The sequence below is a fragment of the Dama dama genome, chromosome 28, assembly GCF_033118175.1.
Source record: "Dama dama isolate Ldn47 chromosome 28, ASM3311817v1, whole genome shotgun sequence".
In the NCBI taxonomy this organism is placed as follows: Eukaryota; Metazoa; Chordata; class Mammalia; order Artiodactyla; family Cervidae; genus Dama; species Dama dama.
In genome coordinates, this window is record NC_083708.1 from 35,693,765 (window position 1) to 35,698,326 (window position 4,562).

The 4,562-nt window shown below is 38.9% G+C and overlaps 1 pseudogene; it reads right to left on the reverse strand.

Annotated features, from left to right (window-relative positions):
- Window positions 1-906: 906 nt before the first annotated feature.
- Window positions 907-1,654, reverse strand: LOC133048000 (cytochrome c oxidase subunit 7C, mitochondrial-like; annotated as a pseudogene).
- Between the last annotated feature and the right edge of the window lie 2,908 nt (window positions 1,655-4,562).

Below are 4,562 nucleotides of genomic sequence, written 5' to 3' on the forward strand. Positions count from 1 at the left end.
TGTGGGAGACCTGGGTTCGATCTCTGGGTTGGGAAGATCCCCTGGAGAAAGGAATGTCTACCCAATCCAGTAGAATGCCTGGAGAATTCCATGAACAGAGGAGTCTGGTGAGCTTTAGTCCATGGGATTGCAGAGTCGGACACAACTGAGTGACTAATGCTTTTTTCTTTCCCTCAGTCTTTTACTACCTTTATCTATTCCCTGTTTTTTATTTTGTGGAGGTGACTTACAGACTTTTTTTGGGGGGGTATGTGTGTGATTAAAAAGTCCCACCATGTGTCTCTTTTCAGTGTAATCTAAATTATACCATCTTTAGAAAACAGTTCGTTTTCAGTCTACTGCTCTAGACTTGATATCCTAACATAACCATATTTCCACATTCCTTTTTATTTTGTTGATTCCATGATTTGTTATATTTCTTCTTGGTTTTTCACGGAGTTTTCACTGGGGCATGTTTATTGTGTTGCCGGGTATGTTTATTTATTCAGAAAATCTTACAACTTTGTGGTATAATTCTGAATATGATCTGATTATAGATACTTTAGGCTTTGTTTTGTTGAAAAGGATTTCTTATTTACATTCACTAATGTATATTAGTCAAGATCACCCACAATTCAAGAATAAGAATATCTAGACAGGCTAGAGGGAGCTCCTCAGAACTTTGCTGTTCGAGGGGCACAGGGAGGTGAGGAGTGGGCAAAGAGGGTGATGTAAAATGTCAGTGTCAGGGTATAGTCAAAGAAATGTCAGGGGGTCTCTGATAACATTTTTGCAATTGGTTTTATTTTTTTAAGGATTTATGCTGTAAGTTTATTTATAAACGTCTAGGATTCTGAGTTCAAGAGATTGATCCTTTTTTCAAAGAGATTGCACCTCTTAAAATGCTCTTCATATCTGCCTTGTGGATTATTTTTTAAGCAGTTGGTGTCTTATTATTAACATAAAGAAAGGTGCAGCAAATCCAGACCCAAAGTATAAAGTCATCATAGCTGGTAACCTCCACTTGTTTTCCACTGAAAATGGTATATTCTTCCCTGGAGCCTCCTCATTGTGCCTCCTACAGACCACAGAGGTTGTGAACCTCTAGATGCTCTGTCCCAAAATAGCCTGTTGGAATTTCTGTGAAAGGCACAGAAGCTGAAGGTGGAAGCACACCAAGCACTCCTTTCCTCAAGACTTTGTTCCCCTGTATTGCAGTTGGTTTTAAAAAACTTAATCAAATTATTGTTTACTTCCTGGGTAATCTTTAGGGATTCTGAAGGATTTAAATCCTTTAAAGGATTTGCTTGGTCCCAATGGCTCAGTCAGTAAAGAATCTGCCTGCTTTGCAGAAGACCTGGGTTGGCTCCCTGGGTCAGGAAGATCCCCTAGAGAAGGGAATGGCAACCCACTGCAGTGTTCTTGCATGGAGAACTCCATGGACAGAGGAGCCTGGTGATCTACAGTCTGTGGGTCGCAGAGTTGAACACGACTGAGCAACGAACACTGACACACTTGGTTCCATTAGTTGAGTGATTTTTTTCAATTAAAATGATAACTGCTCACAAATACAGTGTTTTAAAGTCTTGGAGGTATTTTGAGCATAGGAATAATTATTCCTTGAACAAGTCACTGAAGAGAAGTTTCTAGAAATTTCTGTAGCTATGGCAACCATTTTAGGCAAAGGCATCAGTTATCTTTTGCTACATAAAAAACCATTCTAAAGTCTACTTGTTTAAGAAAACAACGTTTATTCCTTCTCCTGTTTTGGTGGGCTGGCCTGATGAAGGTTGGAAGGTTTAGGATGGCCTCACTCACATGGCGGAGACTTGGCTGGATGATGTGGGATGATTGAAATGCCTGAGGCCTTTCTCCACGTGGCATCATCCAGCAGGCTATCCGTTCTGGACTTGTTCATAAGATCCTAGAAGGAGAAGAACAAACACCCCGGTGAGCCTTTTTCAAATGTCTGTTGTGTCATGTTTTCTAATATCCCATTGGCCAAAGAAGATCACACAGCGAAGCCCAGATTCTCCCTTCTTGATGGCAGAGACGGCAAAAGGGGCTTGCATAGAGGGCTTAGAGAAGTTTGTGATCATTTTGAAATTGATCTCAGCCAGTTACCATAGAAATTATTCTACGTGTTTGTTAAGAGGCTGTAACAGTGAGCACAGCTGTCTTTGGCTTCAAAAATTACTACATTCGCATGCAGTATTTGCCGCAAGCTAAGTCTGCAAAACTTAAAAAAGAAACAAAACAGTTATCAATTTATAAGGCATATAAAATTTTAAAATACCAGTTTTAAATTCTTCTGAATTTAAGAAGGAAAATAAAATCCACTAACATTTCTATATTGCTTTTCATTTTACAAAGTACATTCACATATATTGCTTTTAAAAAAATATTTCAAGCCTCTTGGAGAAGTATTAGATCATTATCCTCATTTCATAGGTGTAGACTGATGCCTATACATGTTAAGAATCTAACTGAGAATCAGTTAACTAGTAAGAAAGGTGGGTTTTGCGCTTAGTTCTTTTGGTAGCCTTGTCTCCAAGCTGTACCCAGGAGTCCCTGGGGGTGCCCCATTGATCATTTAATGCAACAAAGTACAAATAAAAGTAGTTAGTAGTCATCTCTGTAAGTTTAAGCCATACCACATATATATATATACACACACACACATATATATATATATATATATCTCATGCTCTCATTCAATGAAAAGTCTGAAGATTTTTTTTTAAGGAAAAATATGTATATAAATGATACTCTCACTAACAACTTAGTGAATTCATTTTCTGTCTGTTTCATTTCTGCAGACTGTTAATATATATTCAGTTATTTCCATATTACACTTACATGTTTGCTGAATTTCACAAATTTTTCTGGATCCTAAATATTAACAGTTTCTATATCCATTTTACTGTAAGAAACTGTTTTATATACACACATATACTGAAATTATGCATATATATGTATGTATGCATATATGTCCGTATGTGTAAATAAATATCACCTTATGTCTTTTATTTCACTCTGCACAGACATGGTTTTCCAACAGAACTTATAGACTTTCCACGCATTCAGTGTATAGCCCCAGAGACAAGCCTGTTCCCAAAGATTTTTAAGTGAGAGATCAACATTCCTTAAGCCTGTATTTACACACAGTATAATACCTTACTTACTTGATGGGAGGTTCAGATGAGGTAATATAGGTAAAAATCATTTGTAAATGCTTAAAAGCTATAGAAACATGAGCTATTAATATGAACTTGCCTTAAGGAAATACCATTAAGAGGAGCCAACATAATTATTTTAAATTCTTAATTACTGGATTTACACAAATTCAAGGATTTTTGGAACTGCTCTCTGTACCTTTCCTATTTCTTTAGGCTCACTGACAAGAAATATCCCAGGTCTGGGAATAATCATAACTGCTTGTGACTGTACTGAGCCAGGGACTTAGTCTAGCAGTGAAATTTTATGGTTAACTTCTCTTCCCCATCGCTGGGCCTCAGCCCCCGAAAGAATGGAGAGGGCCTGCAGAATCTCCTCAGGGGTCTGTTTGAGAGGCAATTAACATTCCTACCTGACCACTCTTCCCTTCACACTGCGCGGTACTTAGACCCTTCCTCACCCTTGATCTGGATTCTTTTAGTGAGTCCTAATTATATTCATGGCCTGGCTTTCAGGCTGAAGTAAACTTTATAGCCAATTTATGGGCTATTTTCAAAGAAATTTCGTAGTGTTTTACAGGGACTTTATTTACTTTCAGAAGACTTCATCAAGGTATTCATTATAAAGAACCATATAGGTTTGCTTTTCTACTCTCTTCCTTCACACTGCAGCCTCTACGGGAAATTACCTTGCAGGCAGAGGCTTCACGCAGTGAAGAGATGTCTCCCTATTCAGTGGAAGTAATTTCTGTCTTATGTGTTACTTTGACTGTCATAACATTCTCAGGCATGAACTTCACTCTCTTGATTAATATTTATAACCTCCTCTTTAGGCACCTGTAATGTCAGTGCCTGTGGGGGTGGGAAGCTTAGTACATAGAGGGTGGAAGAGTTGATACAGTTAATAGTTAAAGAGACTGGGGTCGTCAAAAGGTCCCACTATCAAAGGAAGCCCTGGGACTAGTTCTGGCTGCTGTAAGTATTCCTAATTGGAGGTGCCATGACACACCGGACTTGGGGCAGGAGATCCCAGCCCTTTGCTACTATGTTTGCTTGCTGCTGGTGTTCTCTGTGACTTTGGGCAATTCCCTTATGTTTGAAACCTTTATTTCTGCAACTGTAACATGAAAAGTATCTAGATGGGGCTTATTATCAATAGAACAAGTGGTGTGTCTGCGTAGCCGCTCTCAAGGCCTCCTGCTCTCATAAAGGTTAAGGCTAGAGTGTTTTCCTCCCCCTGGAGTGAAGAGATTTCCTGGAGCAGTGTAGAATTACAGGCACTGGAAAGGCATGTCTGTATCTATCACTCCATGGGCTCTCAGATACTGCCCATTTCTGGAATGACACAACTATGTCACACACCTCTAGTAGATCATGATGCAAGATCTGGGCAAACTTAAAGATTAA